Consider the following 23830-nt stretch of genomic DNA (forward strand, 5'->3'; position numbering starts at 1 on the left):
TTCCCATTAGTTGTTACCTAGCAAATAAGCCACACAAATGCGTTTTATACTTACATAATCGACCATTTCTTAGCACAAAACGTGTACAATAAGCACATGTAGACTGCGTTTGTTTATATCTAAGCTGTGCATTAATTCACAACACAACAACAATACATATTAGTTAATTTTATTGCTACATGCAGGCAAAGTTAGTACTCCTGTGTATATAAATGTATGCATCTTATACTATAGTTGATTAGTTCAAAAACACATTAAATTAGTAAATGTTAACGTTATGGAACATTGACTTTGAGAGGGGTACACAAAATTTTATTTTACCACCTCGCTCCATCACATGTAGTACTTTAGTTTTGATATGAATATGTGTTTGAAAGCTCAAAATAGTATTAAGGATTTAATTCATGAGTACTTATTTTCTCTTTAGATATCTCTTTATACATTCAGCAAATTAGCATATGTCATGGTCCAGCAGATTATTGAGTCAGACTGGTAATATCCAGAGTCTCTGTTTTTCCCCTCATTCCATTGCTCTTTACGAAGGTTGCTGGAAATCTGACTTTTCTCCACGGTCACACCAGAATTGTAACCTATTTTCTGGGCCCCGTTTTTGTTGGAATTAGCAGTCTGTGCACACATACCCTTGCTAAACAGGATTAAAGTGGTTCTTCTCTTTCTCTAATCATGGTTACATTGACTTATTCCTAATTTACATACTTAACTTGCCTAAAAGCTGCAAGTATACGGTGTAGCAAAAGGCACCCAGAGCCTGGAAAATAAATACCACCTGTAAACTGCAGCACCTTTTGTGCCTTCCACTGAGAGGACCTGTAAAACGTGGCTTCATGCCTTACATGTATGACCTGAGTGCAGCAGTCTAAAAACCTGTTTTAAAACATGTGAAATGTGCCTCTTGTTTGACAGGTGGGAAACTCTGATTTAAACTTTAATGAGTCTCCAGTAGAAACACTTTGTTGCCCACAAGGTAATGTGGCTATTATTTAAAAGTGGAACATGTGTGAGTAACGTTGGCATGTTCCTGCAGAGCCTTGCTCCAGTGGCTATTTTCACTAGGATGGTTGTAGCTGAATCATACAAAATGCCATACTACGCATTATAGACTTTAATCTGTAACTTTTGACAAGAAACGGCAGCAAAAGTTGATTGAAAGCCATTTTAATGTTTAATGAAATACCAATTTTACAGGAATGTCGGATTTAAAAGTACTTTATATGACAGGTACAGCTGCAGAGAGGCATTTTCAAAGGGGTCTTCAGGTCTGATCTGGGCAAATACTGCTACTCTCAATGCATGAGAACCTTATACTACATTCCTTTGGAACCCCGTGGAAAATCTGCAACCACTTATTAGGTAAGTGTCAGATTCAGTAGGCGTTTTGGTATAATCATTAACTGGAACAAGACACAGCTATTTCCGTTGGCCAGAGAGACTGCAAAGCCCACCTGGGGCCATATTATACATTATCATGTTTGCACGCGGCGCACCCTTCAAAAGGTGCGCCAGGTGCAAACAATGATAATGTGCCCTATTATGGTGAATGCGCTGCACTCAGGGCAGTTGCGAACTCGTACTGCCCTGGGGGTAGCGCATTCATCTGAGAACACAGAGCAGCTGCTCCGTGTTGTCACTGACCGCACCTGCCTGCACTTTCAAAGAGGATTAGAGATCCCCTTGCAGGCGTGACTGCACTGGCCTGCAAGGGGATATCTGGGGGGGTCCATAGGACCCCCTACACTTCCTTGCAGAGGGCTGCTCTCAGGGGGCCCACTGATAGTGCACCACCTTTTAAATGGCGCACTGTCAGTGTGCCTCGTGCGGGAATCTTTGACTCTGCGCCCTTGTCTGTAAAATGGCTCAGGTGCAGAGTCAAAGGAATTCCCTCACTTGCATAGGGCACCCCCTATGCAAATGAGGGGACACTCTCTGAAGGTAGCGCTGGCGCATTAGGTTTGCCAGCTCTATCTGTACTGTAGAAAGGTGTGCACAGTCCCCCCTTCTCTTTGCCTTAACCCTGGAGCCCTTAGCACATTGGATAAGGCGGGATGTCTCGATAAGGGGACTTAGATGGAGCAAAGAAAAATAGGACAAAATATTGCTATATGCTGATGATATCTTGATATATCTAGCATCTCATCGAGCCTTGATTAATAGCCTATTTAACAATATCACCAATGTTGGCAAATATGCAGGTTATACCGTCAATTGGTCCTAATCTGTATTATACATTTTACATGGCCCCCCGCCCCGACTACCTCGCGACTATACCATAGAATTGGCCACCGAAGGCTTTAAGTACCTGGGCACTTACATTACACCAGATCCCCAAAAGTTCTACGATCATAATCTACAAGGCCCCCTCAAACGCTTGCAAGAAGATGTTAAACACTGGAGGTCGTTGCCCCTGTCCCTTTTGGGGAGAGCAGCCCTATTTAAAATGTTAGCACTTCCCAGATTCTTATACATACTTGAAAACTGCCCATTCCCCCTTGCTGACACGTATTTTACCACTATTGAAGGGGAATTCCGTACTTCACTATGGGAAGGAAAGGCGTCTTGTATCGCCCTCCGGAAGTTAACAATACCAAACAGGGAGGGAGAGATATTTGGGGGCCCTATATATTACGGTTCAAAGAGATCGCTATTTAGGGCCCATATCACAAACGGTTGCTATCTGGCATAAGGCTACTAGGCTACTGGGATGGTCGAATAAATTCACAAAAGCTACACCGCTGTGGTCTTATCAAGGGTTGGGATCGCTTTGTAATCATACAGGATTCAACAAATGGGACATCATTGGCATAGCTACTATAGGGGCCTTGATCAGTAAGGGAAAGCTCCTCACATTTAAAGACCTACAGACTAAATATGACTGGTGAGATCTTCCATTACCTATAGATCCCTTGGAGGACTGCCTGCTCTTGGAACCGCTCTCGAATGGGGCTGTTTCCTGCACATATTCTAAACTCTGTAATCATTTGCCAGACTCTTTCCAAGCTCTCTGGGAGCGCTGGCAATCAGACATAGAACCCATAGACGATGAAGAGTGGCAAACTGCACTAATGTCCCCAAAGGAAACTGCAATAAACCATCGCTTTCGCCTCATACAGTTGAGAATACTTCACAGATCTTATTAATCCGGTGTACTCCTGGCCAAAATAGGAAACCGAAAAGATGCGCTATGCCTTAGAGGATGCGGCCAAGACAGTACCTTTTATCACGTCCTATGGGATTGCCCCTTCATACGCCCTCTATGGGACGGTGCCACTAATAAAATGAGAGACACACTGAGTAAACCCCTTCAGCTATCACCACAAATGGGGATTATTAATATATGGGAGGCCACCGACCTGACAGAACTAGAGCAACAATGGGTGGCACTGGGATACTTACTGGTGAAGCGAGCTATCGCAATGCACTGGGGATCCATCACACGGCCACTAACTGTGGGGGGGGTGTCGGAAATGGATTGTTGCATGATCGCAGAAAAAGAGGTCTACAAACATCGGGACTGCCCCAAAAAATGGGATAGGAAATATGGCAAGTGGAACACTTACAGATGAGAAATCTGTACCTCTCCATCAGAGGATATGGAGATTTGCCGAATTTTTTAATGTTTGTCACTTATGAATATTGAATAACACCTGTGGAGAGATCTACACTTTCTTGCAAAAGAAATGGTACTGAATTGACACTGTGACAGTAAGACCTCCAACTCTTTGAATAATTGTGAGTTATGCATAATGTGGCGCTATGGTATACGTAAATTGCACTTGAATGTGATATCGTATTAATGAATCTGTGCTTTAATTCTAATAAAAAAAAAAAAAAAAAAGAAAGGTGTGCACAAGCGTCTGTGCCCCCTTGTATAATACCAAAGTACCCCGGGGGCAGGCAAAGTGGGATTAAACACCTGTTGAGCCCCCAGGGCACCTTCTGTAAAATGGCCCCAGGTTTTTCTAGTTTGGTGGTTTGAGGTCTGTTAAATACTTAGAGGTGAAACTGCACAGAGAAACTGAGGAGATACTGTAATTAAACGGTGGCACAGAAGTTGATTGACTCACTCAACAGGTTGACTCCTGGGTTATGCTTTCACTATCCCTATGCGGAAGGATTGCGCTCATGCTTATACTCCCCAGCTTCCTATATCGCTTCACAAAAGTTTCTTTTCCCATAAATTAATAATTTATTTTACATTTCTAAATACACTTGATTAGGATCATCTAGGCAGGGTTGCAGCCGAGGATTGGTTAGGAGTCACTAACCCTACTACATGAGTAAGGAGCTTTAAATCCCCTGACTTAGAAGCGTATCAACTCGTAACACAATGCTAACATGTCTGAAGCTAGTACCACCATGATCAAAGACTACCATACCTTATACCAGAGAAAGAACACACTGAGAAGGTGTTTTTTGTCAGTTTGCCACAACCCTGGGGTGAAGTACAGACAGTGGCCTCTATCTGTTGGGCTTGGGGTCAAATGGGAGAGTGATTCAGCACACAGTTCCTGTACTCACCAGGACTACTACTGACAAACAACCCTTTATTACCACTCACTATCAAGAGTTATGACCACATTTAATAAGATAGGCATTGTCAAACGTGGTCATTTATATGTATACAGAATATTTCTGATACTGCCACAATTCAAAATGACGTTTTAGACTACCCCAGTATATGTTTTTACCTGTTTTAGATTCAGACTTGCAACACAAAATAAACTGCACATTTTCCACATGAACCACAGTCATTCCCTCCACTCACCGAGATAATGTGTTCAACAGATGCCACAGGGTGGATCTCTCGACTGTATACATCAATCATAAGATCAGGGGATATGAGATGTCATCAACAAGCCAGGGAATCAGATTTAGGGATTGGGATTACTAATATGATGTGAACATACTGCTGCATTCAAACGAAACTTTTGTCCATTAGTCAAAGGCATAAAACCCTACACTTTGAATTCGCCATGCATACTTTACTCCAATTGCATAGCATTGCATTGACTCCTGCAGATCACAATGCTGCTTGTGCTCCCATGTGCATGGCATTGTCATGCAATTCAATCCTCCAGTACTGGAAAGATTTTTTTTTTATTCTATAAAAGAAATGACGGGAGACACGCTAGGAGGAATCTCATTGGTAATCAGTAGTAAAGTGCACCTAGTCATATGACCAAAGAAAACGAGATCAGAAAACTATTGAGGATTAAGGCAAAAGGTTTGGAGGAAGACCAACCTAAGGCTTACAGGTCTAACTATGTCTATTTTGAGTCTCCATGGGAAAAATAAATGCAATGTCATTAACTACATTACTTTCATTTTCCATTTGATTCTGCCAAGATAAGGTAGCGGCCTTACCATTCTTTGGAGCCGGTTTATAGTTTATCACAAAGTCATAATCAGAAAAGAAGAAGATCTATTTAATCTGTCAACAGTTCATGCAGTAGCTGACTTTAAGGGTAGTAGGTTTTAGGAGTCAGTTTAAGCTTCAGCTGTGTTCCCGGCAACTCATAAATAATTTACCGCACATACAGAAGGGGAGAGAGGCTTACTACTCTACTCCGGCCCCCCTGACCAAAGACTAATACACACCAAGAGGAGTAGAGAGGAATGATCTAGGCGGTGGCATGTGCGAGGTGTGAGAATACTGCCCTCACTCACTGAGTGAGGGTGCCAGGCACATGCCTACTCTCTACTCCACTTTGTGTGTGTTAACTCATAAATAATGACTCAACCCCTCAAAATATATCTTTCTTCTGAATAGTTCTTTGTCTGTGATAGTGTAGTTTAATTCTTCTGGGAAGTTCTTGGAAATAGACTACTGACACCTGTCCAATTGCTGGAATCCTCTGTGACTCATCCCTTCACAGAACATGATACAAGGCACTGTTTAAACAATAAATAGAGCTCATCATTTGGATATTACAAAATAGGAGAACATGAAAAACATTTAATCAAAAAACAAGAGACTTATTGACATCCAATGCAGCATACATCATGAGGCCGCGGGTCAAACCACTTTACTAAATGACTTCCTTCATTTTGATTGACTGCAGAAAGCTTGTGCACATTGTTTAAACCATTTTGGATATATTCCCTCTCTCATAGGAGAAAAAGCATTTCCAAAGAGAGCTTTTTAGATTTTAATTTTCTAAGCTAAATACAAAAAACTGCTGTTTAGTTTTTTCTGCACTTTGAATTTTCAGTTTCAAGAGTTTTACCAGATTACCAATACTGGGATTATGTAATTTCAACCACGGAATGCCAAAAAAATACAAAAACTAAGGAACATTAATCAGACCAAAGCAATATTTTCCATGTTGATTTCTAAAGCAAATTAATGAAATCATATGCATATGAAAATGTATAGAACTTGAAGACAAGGTAGAGATATCTACTTTTTTCCTAAGCACTGTATATCCAATATCTGTAACGAATGGGCAAGCACAGAGCCGATTCATTAGTACATAATCAAGTTCTTTATGGGTTCCTGATAGGTATCAACCACCTTTCTCTCTCTGGATTCTAGGACCCTTCTAAAGGATTCCCATACAAATGCTACAAAGGGCTTATGCCCACTGTTTTCTGTTTTAACGTCTGGGAGGCAATCAAGAAGCATGGCAATTGGGCTTCCCAATTATGCCTCAGGGGATTTCCTAGAAACATGATCATGCCATTCAGTGTCTTGTGGAACATGGCAATATGACTAGGGGTAAAGGCATGAAACATTTGAAACCCCACGCTCAGTCCATGTGCACTTTGTTAAGATTGTCATTCGGTCTGAAATGTCCATACAGAACCCACTAATCTCGAAGTCCAGGTACAATATAAATGTGAATCTTTCACACAAGCAAGATGTTGTTTACCTGTAGACCTGTTTTGAATTATGGTTCACGCTTACCCCTATGCACTAGTCCATCAGGGACACCAGTGCTCTTATCTTCCTGAATGTATACGCTTTCAAAAGTGAAAGAGGCTGGTGGTATGTGCAGAGAAGTTTAATGTGTCAGATGGATGCACTCTATCAGACACATAGTTTACTAAAATCATTTTTCAGTGCAGGGTGGTTGGTTCGAGGAGAAAAGATCAATATTGTTTTACCAGGATTTACAAAGTGAAATATGTGATGTATCCTCCCACTAACACACTCGTTATGAATGGCACAATAAATTGCATGATAAATGTTGCACCCGATAAAATGTGGCTGTTGAGTCAGACTGTATCAGGTGCAATAAATACCAGTCAAATATACTTTTTTGTGGACTAAAACGTTGGTTTTGATTACTTACAAAATAAGCATGTTCTGGTAAATACTGGAATTTCAAGAACAACGTTCACGTTATTAATTTTGACCTACTCCTCATTTTCTTATCAACTGGAGTTGAATTGTACCTTCGCCACTGTCGGGTAATGTACTATTTTGCCGTCTTATTTAAAAAAAAAAAAAAATTCTCTTTGGATGCACGTTTTAAATAACTAAGCGTACGCTCCCTACCCACTTTTACCTTCAATGCCGTTGGAGCGTGCACTTTTCAGATGCTTTGAGCGTCCGAATTCCTGCGCTGCATGCGACATCTTCTTCTGTTCTTTCTCGATGACGCTTACCTCTTCCGAGCATTCTGGGAGCCTGCCGCAAAGCATCATGGGTATCACCTTTCACCTGTTATGACGCGCTCACGTCATTTGCGTGCCGCCATTTTGGAAAATTTACTTTTCATTCGTATTTTCGGAAGGAAAATATTTGGACATCACACATCTTCACACGAAGTCAATATTTCCTACATTTTTTTTTTTATTTAAGGTATTTCTTGTTTATTATTATTCCGTTATTAATACTCTTAAGTAAAAGAACTTTTCGTGTGAAATGTCGAACATTACAACTCCTCCTCATTTTTTGCAAACAGCTGGTGATCCGAACATTGAGTGGGACTTATGGTTCCCAATGTTTATAGCATATGTTGAAGTGCTTGAAAAGGATGGTTGTTCTGCGAAACGCAAACTAGCTCTTTTAAGACATTGCTTGGGAGTCGCAGGCATCAAGGAATTTGACAATCTTCCCCCTATTGAAGATGCTGGAGACATTGATGTCTTTGAGAAAGCTACTAGACAAATGAAAATTCGTTTTGGCAGGAAAATAAATACAGTTATGGAAAGGTTCAAGTTCTACTCTCGTGTTCAAAAACAAGATGAATCCATTGAGGATTATGTCTCAGCTTTGCGCTCTTTAGCTTGTTACTGTTTTTTTGAAACAATCTCTTATGAACAAGTTCTAAGAGATCAGATCATGATGCGAACAAAGAGCAAGAAAATTCAAGAGAGACTTTGGCTTGGCACAGAATCTACCCTTAGTGCTGTCATTAATATTGCCAAGGGTATAGAACAGTCAGAATTGTTTGTGTCTGAAATTAGAGGTTCTAATGTTAAACCTCAAGTTCCTGAACCTGAAGTTTCTTTAGTTAAAAACCAAACTAATCCTAATTTTTCCTCCAAAGGTTCGTTTAAAAAAGACAGTGATAAGAAATTTGGTGATAATAAGAACTTCTCTGACAACAAGTTTCCTCAAAAGAAGAATATTTCTTGTTATCGTTGTGGAAGTCCCAACCACATTGGTAATTACAGAGGCTGTCCTGCTTGGGACAGGGTGTGTGTCAAATGCAAAAGAAAAGGACATTTTGGTAATGTGTGTCGTTCTTTTCAAAGAGTTAACTATGTTTCTCAAGAGGAAGAAGAAGTTCTTCATAGTTTTAATTGCATTCTTTCTGTAGATGAAGCTGAACACTAAGAATTTCCCTCTTGTCCCATTTTTGTAGACAACATTTCAATTGAATTGATGATAGATTCCTGTTCGTGGTACACTATCATTGGTTCAAATTTGTTCAGAAGTTTATGGGGCAACAGAGAACTACTAATTTCTGATATTCATCCTGGAGGTTACACTGGTAAAAAATTAATTTGGAAGGATATTTTTGGGCTACCCTTCAAGTTAGAGATCGGATCACCAATGGGAAAGTGTACGTGGCTACAAAAGGGGTAGCTATTCTGGGGTGGCCACATCAACGCGAACTAGGAATTAAACTTGATCCTAATTCCAATCCTCCCGTATGTTTTGTAGATTCGGAAGTGAATACTCTAATTGACATGAATCCCATTGTGACTGTGGATAATTCTTGTTTTGTTGTTAATCTTAAGAAGAATTTTCCTGATGTCTTCAAAGATACCCTTGGCAAATACTCTGATTTTAAACATAAAATAATTCTCAATGAAAATGCAGTTTCTGTTAGACACAGGGTAAGGAATGTTCCATTAGCTTATAGGAGTAAACTTAAAGAAATTTTAGATGATCTTGTTTTGAAACAAATTATTGAGCCCATTGAATCCTCTCCGTGGGTATCTCCCATTGTTTTATCGCTTAAGAGTTCAGGAGATCTCCGCCTATGTGTGGATCTCCGCAGTTTAAACCAAGAAATTTGGATTGATAAACATCCCTTACCAAATATTCACGAATTAATTTCCTCCTTATCTGGTGCCACTGTATTTTCTACAATTGACTTGGCCAGTGCATATCACCAGGTGGAGTTACATGAAGAATCTAAAAAGTTAACTGCATTTGTTACTCCGGAGGGTATGTTCCAATATTTGAGAATGCCTTTCAGACTAGCTAGTGCCGCTTCCGTCTTTCAACGGTTGATGAAAGATGTGCTCAAGAATTGTAATGGTGCATTAGCTTTTCAAGACGACATTCTGATATTTGGTAAAGATTGTAATGAACATGATTCTAATCTACATTCTGTTTTGAACAGTGTTCAGGAGAAAGGTCTAACCCTAAAGTTTTCCAAATGCAAGTTCAGACAGTCTAAAGTTGAGTACTTGGGTCATGAAATTTCAAGAAATGGTATTAAACCTAAACTCAACCATGTTAAAAGTATTACCTCAGCTCCCATTCTACTTCTAAAGAACAGTTATTATCTTTTCTAGGCCTTACTGAATTTTATGGAAAATTTGTACAAAATTATTCTACTTTAGTACATCCCTTGCGTTCTTTGTTAAAGAAACAAGCAAAATTTGTATGGGGTAAAGACCAACAAGAATCTTTTGACATTCTCAAAAGTAAAATCGTTGATGCTCCATTTCTGAAACCATTTTCTGTTGGTAAAGAATGCATTGTCTGTGTTGATGCTAGTAATGTTGGTTTAGGAGCTGTATTAATGCAAAAGGACAAGCTGGGGGAATATGTAGTCTCATATGCTTCAAGGTCTCTCCGAGAAGCATAATTTAATTATTCCACAATAGAAAAAGAGTTACTTGCTTGTACTTGGGCCACTCAACATTTCCGCCAATTTCTTTGGGGTACAAAATTTTCATTAAGAACCGATCACAAACCCCTTGTTAGTATGTTGTCTGCTGGGGGTGGTAGAACTCTCACTGCTCGTCTAGCGAGACTTGCTGCTAAGTTACAAGAATATCGTTGTGTGGTTGTTTATTATCCAGATCGTTTCAATGTTCATGCGGATTGCATGTCTTGTTTTCCCATAAGTGATAGTTCTACAGTTGAACACACCGAAGAATGTGATGTGGCTTTTACTATGGGTGATGTAAATGTTATCAATAGTAGTGAGCAATCTAAATTGATTTCTCAGTCTGTTTGGACACAAGCTATGGAGCAAGATGAGGTCTTGAAGGAAGTGAGGGTTTTTCTAAGTAACGGTTGGCCTGAAGAGAGGAAACTCAGTGGTGATTTGGTTTCTTTCTTTAAAGTTAAGGATGAATTAATGGGTAATTGCGGGATGGTTTTCAGAGCTGATACAATTATTCCTCCCAAGGATATGAGAGAGTCTATTTGTATTCTTGCGCATGAAGGGCATATGGGGATGTCCACAACTAAGAGAAGAATTAGAGAATTGTATTGGTGGCCTAGTATGGATTGTATGATTGACAGGTGGGTCAGAATTTGTTCTCCTTATTCTTTGAGCGACAAATCCGTGAAACCAATTTCTGTGGGTTTTACTTCTATTGAATTTGTCCAGAATCCGTGGCGCAAATTAGGTATAGACATTATTGGCCCCTTTAATTACCAATCTGGTAAAGATATGTTCGCCATTGTTCTGGTTGATTACTTCTCGAAATGGCCAGAATTGAAAATTGTTGAGAAGGTCAATTCTGATGTTATTATAAAATTTTTGAACGAGGTTTTATGTAGAGAAGGTTTGCCTGAGGAAATCATTTCTGACAATGGCCCGCAATTTGTAAGTGAGGTTTTTACATCTTTTCTTTCCAGCTGTGGTATTGTACATAAGAGAGTTTCCAATTATTTTCCTCAAGCTAACGGTCAAGTAGAACGTTTCAATAGGGTGATTAAGGAATCTTGTCAGTTAGCTTTGCAAAGTGGTTTGAAATGGAGAAAAGCTTTGCAAGCTACTCTTTTGACCTATCGTACGTCTCCTAATTCTGTGACTGGACTTTCTCCTTTTGAGATGTTGCGTTGTAGGAAACCGGGCTCCAAACTCATGCCTTGGTGGTTAAAAACTAGGAATGGTGATTATTTGGAATTAGATTTGAAATCTGTTAGAGATAGGGTTAATAAGTACCAAGCGAAAATGTCTCATAATTCTGTACAGAAAACAAATTCTTCCAAATTAAATGTTGGGGATCTGGTGAGAGTGAAGTTTGGGAGACGCATCTCAATTTGCAAATCTGATGACTTAAGGGCTTCCCAACCACAATCTAATTTGGCGCCTTCTAGCAATCTGCAAATTGTTGATAATGATTCAGAACTTTCTGGCACTCATGAAGCCTTTGCTCATCTTTCTCCGTGTAAAGACAACATTCTTGAAGATGCTACTAGTGTTAATATGTATGATAACTCTGTCCTTCATTAAATTGTAACCAATGATAATATTTCTGAGAATTCTGTTCACGTGTTAAATGTCCTCCTATGAAATTTAAGGATTTTGTTCGTTTTTAATTTTTGTTTTTTTCTTTTCTTTCTTCTTCATTTCTTTTCTTGTTTTTTTTTTATTAAAAAGGGGGGAGGTGTGTGGTATTCTATGGTTGTGTCATTTAGAATAGAATCTGTGAGGTCACTGTTGATGTCTGTAGAATGCGGCAGAGGAAGGTTGGCTCCTGTTGGAAGAAGATCGTTATTGCTGCCCTCTATGCTGTGGATGTTAAGTTGTTCTCTTTCTGAATAAATACATCTTGGAACTACTCCTCTCGTGAACCTACTTACTACACCGAGCAGGATGGCAGTACAGCTTCTCTGGCTGGACCATGTGCACCGCTCATACCTTGACCCTACTTTCACTGAAGATGAAATTCTACAAGTGATACAAGACTCCCTAACAACAAGTCTCTGGGCTTAGATGGACTTACCACACCTTTCTACAAGGAATATGCCACCCTCCTGATCCTACAACTCTTATCCATGTATGAGGACTCACTGGCATCATCTGTACTGCCACTGTCCCTCCATGAAGTGGTCATAGTTCGAAATTGAAACCCGACAAACCTGCAACCCAGTATGGCTCATATAAGCCATTATCTATGATCAACATAGATAACAAAATCTTGGCCAAACTTAATGCCAGTTGCCTTCTCCCGATCCCGTCGGACATTGCATGCCCAGATTTGTTAGGATTCATGCCAGTCCAAAGCACATAACATAATGTATATCATTCACTGTCATTTATAATGTGGTATCATGTCCGGCCGCTGTGGTGGCCATTTTAAATGCCACTACGGTGTTCAGTACTTTGGGATGGCCTTTTCCTTTTGCCCTACTACAAAGACTGGGCCTTAGCCTCAAATTGGTGTGCCTCACTAGACTATTATGCACTGCTCAGACTGCAAGACTGCGTTTAAATGGGATGCTTTCAGACTCATTCCTGATCATGCTCAGTACACAGCAGGGATGCCCTCTAGGTCCGATTTTATTTGCCATAGCTATGGAGACCCTTGCTGCCAGACTAAGGCACCATCATGCACACAGGAGGCTAAATTTCACAGTGAGAATGATCTTAATTTCCATGTATGCAGACGAAGTTGCCCTATACATTCACTATCCCCAAGAAAACCTCAATTCTATAATTAGAGAAGTAATTCGCTATGGTGATTTGTCAGTGGTCACCATTAACTGGGCTAAATCAGTAGCTTTTCCACTGACCAAAAATACCCCACGATTTGACTCAGAATTCCCCATGGAATGGGCAGAGGAATCAGTGCTCTATCTAGGCATTTGGCTTAGCCGCAACACAGATGAGCTCTGGTGGACCAATTAAGGTAAAGCAATGTCTTGGCTGGAGGAAAGGATACCGATATGGAGTTGACGTCTCTTGTCATAGACAGACTGACTGGCAATAGCCACAATGGTAGTATTACCTAAAATTGTATACCTTTTCCTCAATCTACCACTCACTGCCTAGTTTTGTTTTTCACATGAGATCCAGCTTGATTCAATTGGTCCAGGCAGGCAAGCAACCCAGAATAGCATGGTGGGCTGTTATGCTCCCCCTTGGCCAAGGCGGTCTTAACACTCAAGATATGGAGCTATATGTACAATGTGTGCAGGCTCACTACTTGCACTATTGGTTATGCCCATCTAAATTCCAACCACATGTAGTGGTAGAAGCAGATTTGACCTCCTCTGTCCCACCGAGCTATACCAAACATACAAATCAACAAGTTTCGGAATTGATTCCATGGGATGTGTCAGATTGGTGTGGGATGGCCTACAAGAACGGGCCAAGCTGCAATGTATATATGACCCTTGTATTATCATCACACACAACCCAATGCTATCGGCACTGCAAGGCGAAGGCGGGAGGACACAGGCACATAGGAGGAACCTATTCACTTATGATGATCTGTACCCTGGGAGAGAGTTCCTCTATCGGTTTGGATTCAGCGACACACCTAGCCCCACTGCACTGGATATCATACTGTACCATCAGATACCCCCCAAATGCTGGTCGCAACACACCTCCTTCCCCCATCCCCCATGCACACTTCATGCTCTTGAACATATCCTGTTGAACGCCTCATGCCACAGACTGGTCCCACATCTATACGCGTATATGCAGGCCCAGGCCCCAATTCGTATCCATATGGCCAATACCAGGTGGGCATTGGACATGGATCCCCCATTACCATTGACCAATGGAAATATTGCTGTAAGAAACGTAGCCCTAATTACAGACTGTGACTCATTCATTTCAAATTCCTCCACCGACAATATCTCACAATGGCACAATTAAATTGCATGGGTTTGAGGGAGGAGGCATGCTGAGCGAGTTGCTCATTGCCTCGGGCAATATTTATGCACCTGGCATGGGATTGCCTTAGGATGTATGTATAGGCATTTATATAGCGCACTACTTACCCGTAGGGTCCCAAGGCGCTTCGACCGCTGCGAAACCCTTCCTGGCTTCCCTGAGAGATGGTCCCTTAATGGGTATCTCCAGGGTGAGACCAGGCATCCCCGGCGGTCTGGTGGGGCCGTTAGTGAAGATGAGGCAAGCTAATGCCCAGAGTTGCCGAGTGTGATCGCTGATCAGAGTGGGCACCGAGGCGAGAGAATTATCGAGTCCGCTGACCCTGGTCCAGAAACCTGCCGCGCCGGGAATCGAACCCTTGTCCCGGGCCGTCCTCTGCTCTCGGGTCTGCCGCCTCTAACCAGTGAGCCACACTACTTCACAGGATAGTGGACCACTGGTCCTCAGTCCACCAGACGCTCAAACAGATCATTGGTTATTCTATGCCACAAACACCCATCGTCAGTCTCCTAAGTTATGTCAAAGATGTGCCCCAAGCACAAAGATGTTTAACTGCTATGCTCCAAACGCCAGGTTTCCCACCCATCACTGGAGGGGAAAGTCTGTGCATGGGATCATATCCTGGCTATGAGATGAAGTGTACTGTCAGGAACGATTGGTCATATATTGGGAGTGAATACCCCCTACCTCCCGGCCTAAAGAGTTTTGGGAGTCACTTCTTATGTACATGCGCTCACAAGACTCCCCTCCACCCTTAAGCCAAGACGATTGACACACATACATGCCAGTCTCTACTCTGGACGCTCAAACAAACATCAATCTCTGGAGAATAGTTAATGGACCCCTTTACGCGTGTTGATATGGTATATACGCAGTGTTTCATCTTATCATGAATCCCTGGGAACTTTTCCTGCCTTTACCAGTACTTACTATTGAAGACTAATGAGTGACAAGATGTTATCAGTATGCAACCTGTGAAGATGACTAACGTCATGATGTGATGGATGTGCTCCCCGTTTCTTCCCCCGCTCCGCTTCTCCCCCCTCTACTTGTTTCTTGAATACTATCATGAGGTCAATGCTTCGTGTTGTTTATATACATTAAATGCAAAAAAATGAATTAAAAAAATGAAACATGCATATTTTTTTTATATAAATCTATTTATTAAAAGATAAATCACACGTACAAAACAAATAAGAAATATCTCAGGGAAACCAAGACAATACAGTATATCGGTGCGAGAGAGGCATCAAAATAACATGATTCACCATAAAATCTCAGGGATAAACGGTTCTGGGCACCTCCTCATCAGGACTGGGCTCAGGGGGAGTGCAAATATCTCCCCTGTGACTGTTCCACGCTCCCCAGATCTTCCCCCACTTACGAGGGCACCCCCTGGCCACATATACCGACTTTTCCCGCACCATGCACCAGTCCAGGTCTAACGCCCCAGAGCTGGGCAATGTTACGTTTGGCCAACATATACGCCAATGTCACCCATTGTTTCTGGGACACATTTAAATCAGATGGCTCTCAGACATTCAGCAAACAACGCCGAGCCTCGGGCCTCAGCTCAATTCCCAACAGCTGGCCCAGCTCCACATGCATGGTCGACCAGAACGCCTGCACTCACTCACAATGCCACAAGATATGCATTAGGGTACCATCTTCCCCACACCCCCTCCAACACGCACTACTATCAGCTCGTCCCATGCGAACCAGGCGCGGTCCCGTAATATAGGATCTATGCAGGAGTTTCAACTGCACCAGCCTCAACCGCATCTGAACCGCTACCACCCTGGGAGAAGCCACCGCTTCCGTCCAGTCTTCATCATCCAATTCCAATCCATCTTCACACCACTGGGCCCTGATCTTCCGCAGTGGATCCTCTGAATGATTCACCAGCTTGCAAAATCGTTTTTTCAGGGATGTGACCATCTAATACTCGGTCCTCCAGAGGCGACGCCTCCATGAGAACCGTACCCCTAGGGACATGGCCGACCAACTCGTGCCTCACCTGTAGGTATTGAAAATATTTGTTTTGGTGCAGTTTGTACTGGGCCAACAAGGACTCAAACGTGTGGACCGTACGCTTCCCCCACACGTCCCCAATCTTCACAATGCCAATTAAGTCCCACTTATCAAAGCCCTTAGACTTCCACATACTGCCCAACTTCTCCGAATTCAATAAAGGGGTGGCCAGTGTAAGTCTACCCTCCCACCCCAAACATTTGTTAGCAGCATGCCAGACGCGCACCTCATGGGCAGTGGGACCAGTCAGCGAAAACCTAACCGGCCTGGAGTACAAAGCCCTCTCCAGCGAACCACCAGGCGCTTGACCCCTATCCATTGCATACCCCGGGTCTCCAGGGATCTTGTGTACTATGTTGTTCACTGCAGCCAGCTGGGAGGCCCAATAATATTTACGAATGTCCGGGAGCCCGATACCCCCATCGTACCAAGGAAGAGTCAACTTGCTGTAGGCAATCCGAGCACTACCCCCCAGAGAAGCCATCTCTGGAGAGCCTCTATCTCCTTGAAGTAAGCCACCGGCACCAGGTCCATAGAGTTTTGCAACGCGTATAAAAACCGAGGGAGCGCCATCATTTTAAACAAGACCGCCCTCCCAAGCAGAGAGAGTGGAAGGGACCTCCAACGCTCCACATCTGCCCTGCACCTAGTCAACGGAGCGACCAAGTTCCGTTTGTACCGCAGCTGCGGATCTAGTGTTATATATATACCTAGATACCGAAACCCAACTTTTTCTATCCGCACCGGGCATGACCGTGGAACCACCGGAGGATCCCCTGCCACCACAAACATCACCGACTTATCCCAATTAACGATCAGTCCAGAATATCTACTAAAATGGCTAACACATCTAGGAAGACTCCGAATTACTCCTTAGGTCTAGTGAGGTAAAGCAAGACATCATCTGCATGAAGTGAAATCTTGTCCTCCCACTCCGGTGTCCAATGCAGACCCCGAATCGATCTGTCCCAACAAACCCACGTGGTGAGCGGCTCCATCGCAAGCGCAAATAGCAGGGGCGACAGCGTGCATCCCTGTCTCGTCCCCCTCCCAAGCTGAAAATCGCGGGATTTGCAGTTATTGACTATTATTCTAGCTAAAGGCTTAGAGTACAATAAGCGAACCCATCCTATAAATTCACTGCCAAACCCCAACTTCCCCAAGACCGCAAACAAATACCACCACTCCACCCGGTCAAAAGCCATCAACACATCCAAAGAAACTAACACCGTCTGTTCGTGAATATTCGAAGCACCCTGAGGACCCCCTGCAGCCGTCGCAAATTCAAGTCCGTATTCCGGTGTGGCATAAACCTGGACTGATCCGGGTGAATCAGGGTCGTAATGACCTTAACTAGTCTGGTCGCCAGGAGCTTCGCAAGAATCGTACGCTACGCATTCAGCAGCGATATAGGCCTATACGAAGAGCACTGCGTCTTAAGTTTGCCCTCCTTGTGAAGAACCACTATGTTAGCTATACGCTGATCATACGGGAGCTCTCCCACCTCTCTACTCTCCAAAAACATAGCACCACGTACGGAGCCAACTTCTTAGCATTTAACTTACAAATCAATAGGAATCCTATTCGGACCAGTCGCTTTGCCCGATTTAACCTGCCTAATCGCTTGGGCCACTTCGTCATCCATGAACGCGGAGTCAAGATAATCCCTATGTTCCTCCGACAGACGGGGCATGACTATATCCCTAATCAATTCACCATTTTCCTCCTCCATGTGGGCACTCCCCGCTGTATACACCGCCTGATAATAATCTGCGAACTCATCTACTATCTCCTGCGGATCCATTAACAGGTGTGACGACTTGCCCTCTAACTCCGGCACCAACATTGAGGTACGAACCCCTATCTCAAGCCATGCAATCAATTTACCGGCCTTGTCCCCATGTTCATATATTTTACTCTGTACGGCCGCCTGACTAGCCACTGCCTTATTGCGTACTAGAACGCAATATTCCTCCTCACGAAGGCGCAACTGATGCAGGTCCTCTTGAGCTCTCGACTCATTAAACTTCACCTCTAAACTAAGAATTTAGGCCTCTATCCGGACTATATCAGCCAGCGCCCTCTTCTTCTTCCCCGCCACCAGGGACAACACTTCCCCTCTCGCCACAGTCTTGTATGCCTCCCACAGGGTCTGCGCCGAATCTACGGAGCCAGCATTTTCTCGACAATAACTATCGGACATACGGAGGACATCTTTTCTGATAGCCGGGTCCTTCAATTGCTACCCTGCCAGCCGCCGGCAAATCCAATCTAATGACAAGCCATAATGGAGAATGATCAGAGATACCTCTCCCGAGGTAACGCGCCTCACAAATCTTAGGTGTCATCGCCGCCGGGAGTAACGCGTAATCCAACCGAGACAGACTACCATGGGCCGCGGATACATGAGAATAATGTGTGGCCATCGGGTTACGTGCGCGCCATCCATCAATCAAACCCAACGTCGCGAGGAAGTCCGACAGCCACCGCTGTGATGGGCGGAGCACTCGAGGAGGACTGCGATCTATTTCCCCATCCGGGACAGAGTTAAAATCTCCACCAATCACCACGTCTCCCAGAGGAAACGATAGAAAAACATTGCCCAGATCACGATAAGTTTCAGCCTGCAGGTCCGGTGGCACATACACCGACAACGAAGTCACAGTACGACCCCCAACCAGTCCCGAAACCCCTACATATCTCCCCCTCTGGTCAACCCAAGTGCTTTGCACCAACAGTGGAAAGGAGTTTTTGACCAAGATCCCAACTCCTCTGGACCCAGTTGTAAAGCCACCAACTTATAACCACCCCTGTGAAGAGCCAGACATTTATTTCCAACCAAGTGTGTCTCCTGGAGGAGCACTACGTCCGGGCCATGTCTCCTAACGAGCTGGTTCACTTTCCCTCTCTTGATCTTGTCCCCCAAACCATTGACATTCCAACTCAGTACCCTCATTCCGGATCCCTGGGAACTACGTGTCTCCGCACCTGTACAGTTCCAAATACAATAGCATGGTGACACCTGAAATAAAAAACCAAAAAAAAAAAAGAAAAAACACACTCTCGTCAACACACCCAAACCCCCTCCCCCCACCCTGCACCCCTGCACTCGGCCTTCGCCAAACCCCAACTCGCAGTGTGCCTGTTGCCCCATACGCAAACAAACCCCTATCTAAATATAGATTTGAGGAGGAGTCCCGTACCCCGGATCCCCAGCTTCCCGCCATGTCCAACACTGGGATCAAAGTCAATCAGGAGAATATGCACTCAACAGTATCCCCCTCCCCCCCCCCGAAATTTCACATCTCCACTGCCCCAAATAAATTCACTGGTCTTCTGCCTCTTCTTCTGCCTCGCCATCACGCTCCTGCGGCTCCGTCCGCGTCGGCAATCCATCGACCCAGTCTGACGCCGCCACCGGATTATCAAAAAACCAAGCCTTTCCTTGCACCTCCACTCGGAGCTTAGCTGGATACATCAAGGCATATTTATAACCTTTAACTCGCAGCCGTTGTTTAACTCCTAAAAAACTCTGCCGCTGTTTCTGCACCTTTTGAGTGAAGTCAGGATATAAGTTCAACGACGAGTTTTCAAATTGCAGAGGTCCATTAGACCTTGAGGCCTGTAGGATAACGTCTCTGTCCCTAAAATTAAGGACCCTCACAATCATCGGTCGGGGAGTAGAGCCCGGACGCGGTCTCCCTCCTGGGACCCTGTGCGCCCTCTCGACCGCGAAAAAGGTACTCAGGCCTTTAGGCTGCAGATGTTTAGTAATAATGTCTTCCACAAACAGATCGGGGCCTGCCCCTCGGCATTCTCCGGTATCCCGGTAAGGCGAACATTGTTCCTTCTGGCTCTCCCTTCAAACTCATCCAGTTGTCGACTCTGTACCTCTCCAGCGGTCCTTAAGTTGCCCTCCGCACCGCCATCTTGTACCCGGCTAGACATTCGAGGCGAACCCTTCGTAACCGTGTATCGATCTAATTTATTAGATTGCACTGTACGGCTTGTCCTGGAGGATTTCACCTGGGCCTTCTCCAACTTCGGTTTGGTCGCCATCGCTAGGACCAGACTAGCTTCAACAGCGCAGTTCCTCCGCCCTCGCTTTGCAAATCGTCGTCAGCCACCAAGCCACCACCTCAGGGACAGCGCATTATTACACAACCGACCAGTGCACAAGGGGGGGACGTTTCCATCAGGAGGGGCGCCCACAGTCTATTTATCCGTGACAGGAAATCAAAACGGGGGTCCGGGCCGGCCACTTCCGGTTGATCGATCCGATGTTGTTCAACTCGGGACCGGGTCACCTCCCATACATGACCCCGGTCAGGCCCCGATCTCTCAGACTCCCCAACTTCACTCCCTGTCGTCAGATTCGCCCGCGGAACGCCTCATTCGGTGCCACTGTCAATCAATCATGCAGATCAGTGTCGAGAAATCAGGATAATTTACAGGATATTCCTGGCAGCTGCGGGGGTCCCGGGAGCCCCGAGCTCACGCGGCCATCTTGGACGCGCGCCAAGCTCCTCTCGAAATATGCATATTTTAATACAAAAATTACTGTACTTAAAAATAATTACTGTTACATTGTTTTTAAAATATTCCTTATTTAAATAATTTACCAGGTAAATTTTTTAATATTTTATTGACCTATACAATGTCAAATGAATATATTATTTATTCTAACATCTTTGAAAAATGTGTCAGAGATTCAAACTTTAAAAAAAAAAAAATCTTATCCTAATAACCTTGTTTTCCTGTGAAATTTCATTTTTAACATGTTGATTTTTAAAATGTTGTAATTATTTTTATTTGTTTTCATAGTTGCTTAGGGTTCTGCATTGTGGATGGAGGGATTTAGCACCACTAATCTTGTAAGAAAGTGCCTGATTATGATGCCCATCAGACCGACCTTTTAACCACCACAGCCATGACTAGATTCTGACTGTCGAGGCCGGGAAAGTTCGCCTACCGTATTATGAGGAAACTTCTGCTAGAATGGATGTTCCATCTACGGTGGTGCACATACCTCTGAATATAACAAAACAAGGTCACAGTGGCAGGAGTATCAATTGTGCAAACCTTTATATCCCCATGTAACCCTTACATATCCCTCTGATGCTCCAAGGGTGTAAAGTGGCAACCTACACCCTCAAATCTAATGGGGAAAAGTCCCCAACTTGGACAAAGTAGCAAGATCCCTGAGCAACACAACATCCAAAATGTAAGTACAAAAATGGTAGCGATATTCCTTTGTATTTTTATTCTTCCATCTTTCCATCGAATTAGATCAGTTCAGATATTCAGTATTCATTCCAGTCAGTCTTCTAGCCAACACGTGTTTCATCGACATTGGTACATAAAACCTTTGTCTTCATCAGGACTACAATAATAAACCGCAAGTTGGAGCCACATATAGTAAATACGAATGGTTTGTACAGTCAATTCTTTAAATGAAAGCAGCTATTTTGAGTTCTCTAGTGCATTGCCTAAGACCAGACCTATGGTGGGCTTAGTAGTTCAGACTATGAACCCTATTCTGAGTTATCACATATGTGCTAAGACACCTTTTTGTTCACGATAAAGTCTTAAAAGACAAAGCATAGTGCCTTCATGCATTAATGTGAATGCTATTTTGAAGTTAGTGCAGAATCCTCTTGTGACTTAACCTAGTCCTAAAACCCAATCCGCATATATCAAGGTAATTAGCATGCTTCGGTGTCATGCCACCCCTGGAGCCAGCTTACCACCCTAATAAGTAATGGTGTGCTTAGATGTTTGCATACCATCTCACCTGTTTTTAGATTGTCACACAGAAGCATTTTATTATTATGTATCTAATCCAATTTCAGAGTCCTTATTCACCTTTTAGTAAGCACATGGCGAGAGCTGCAGTCAGTCACATCACTTAGCTATTGTGCTGCCTATATACATATTTATCTAATTTAGTAGCTCGCCAGTCATATCAAGTAAAATTGTCTTCATTCTTCATATATGGATCCAAATCCCAAGAGCAGCGGTTTCATCACCCCGATACACCATTCAAAACCACAGATCCGTATGTTAGTCTAAACAAGAATCTGGGAGAAAGATCAACTACTTTTCTACAAATTGTCATCAGTCATTATTGTGAACCATAACCAATGTGCAAGCTAATGAATATATGACCGTGAGCGTGAAGTCGCTAACACTAACAAGTTTTAGTCAGCGAACAACCACGTAATGTCTCTGAACTCTTATGTAAATATCTTTATGGTTCAAAGTCGGTATTGAGTACAACGGTTTACAAACCGCAACCCATCTTCTTCTTACGTATTTTAATAACTATATACTGTCACAATCACCACCGTAAGTTAAAGAACAGAATACCTAAGGTCTGCGTATATTAAAGTCGTTACCACATTACCTTAATCTTCGATCTTCAAAGGTATGGATGGTACTCCTGTGGTCCGTGTGTATTGGCGTGTAAGCTTGGCGCCATCTTGTGTCAGGTATTTTATACCCTCTTCCGTTTTTGACTCATAGTTCAGTGACTAGCCTCCATTTCAGTAGCCCCAATCCTCATTTATCGTAATTCTGGTTACATATGTCACTACAACATTTGTCTCTATATCGGAACCTGTTCCAAAATATCTTGTACTGAACCAATATGGCAACCACACTATCCGTCTCCTCTCAACCCGATATGTCTGAAACGACGATGGCCATCTTGCAACATTTTTTTGTTATTCATAGTGTAGGAAAGTAGGAACTGCTTCTTATGGTTACCCACAGTTTCTGATTGATGTTACACTGTTTTTGACTAGTCTGACTGGGATCCTGCTAATCAGGACCCCAGTCTATCTACTTTCTCCTTAAAATGTTATGCATGTACTTAGGTACACTCCAGATTGGATACTGGGGTACCCTAGTTAGTTCCTAGTATATGGTACACATATACCCATGGCATAGGTACCACAGAGGCCTCCCATGGGCTGAAGCATGTATTATGCCACCCATGAGAGACCATGCAAAATGGATATAGGTTTGCTATATCTATGGGTCACTACACTTAAAACTTATAAGTCACCCCATAGCAGGTCTTGACAATCCTGAAGGCAGGGTGTTGGGTGTTACGTAAGAGGGTGCTCCTGCATTAGCAGAATCCCTCTGCAACCTTGGAAGAGCATTCTCCCGGGTTGTCGGGGACGAAGCCAGACATATAGGAAGAGGTGCATTATATGCTCGCGCAAAATGCTATCTCGAAAACTGCAGCAACAAAACATGCCATGTTTGGTATCAAACACCTTGGAATCATACCTCCACAATGGTAACAGGTGTGGGAGGTATGATTCCATGCTTCTGAAGCTAGCTTCATGGGGTCACTGGTCTTTCCGGTACCAGGCCTCTCGACCAAGAAAGCACAAAATGGTTGCTGCCGATCAGAGACACATTTCTGCCCTCCTGCTGCTGAGCCAAGCTTGAGCAGTGGAAGGCAGGACAATAGGCATCCTTTCACAGGGAGGTGT

Source organism: Lissotriton helveticus, chromosome 3_1 (assembly GCF_964261635.1).
Source record: "Lissotriton helveticus chromosome 3_1, aLisHel1.1, whole genome shotgun sequence".
Lineage (NCBI taxonomy): Eukaryota > Metazoa > Chordata > Amphibia > Caudata > Salamandridae > Lissotriton > Lissotriton helveticus.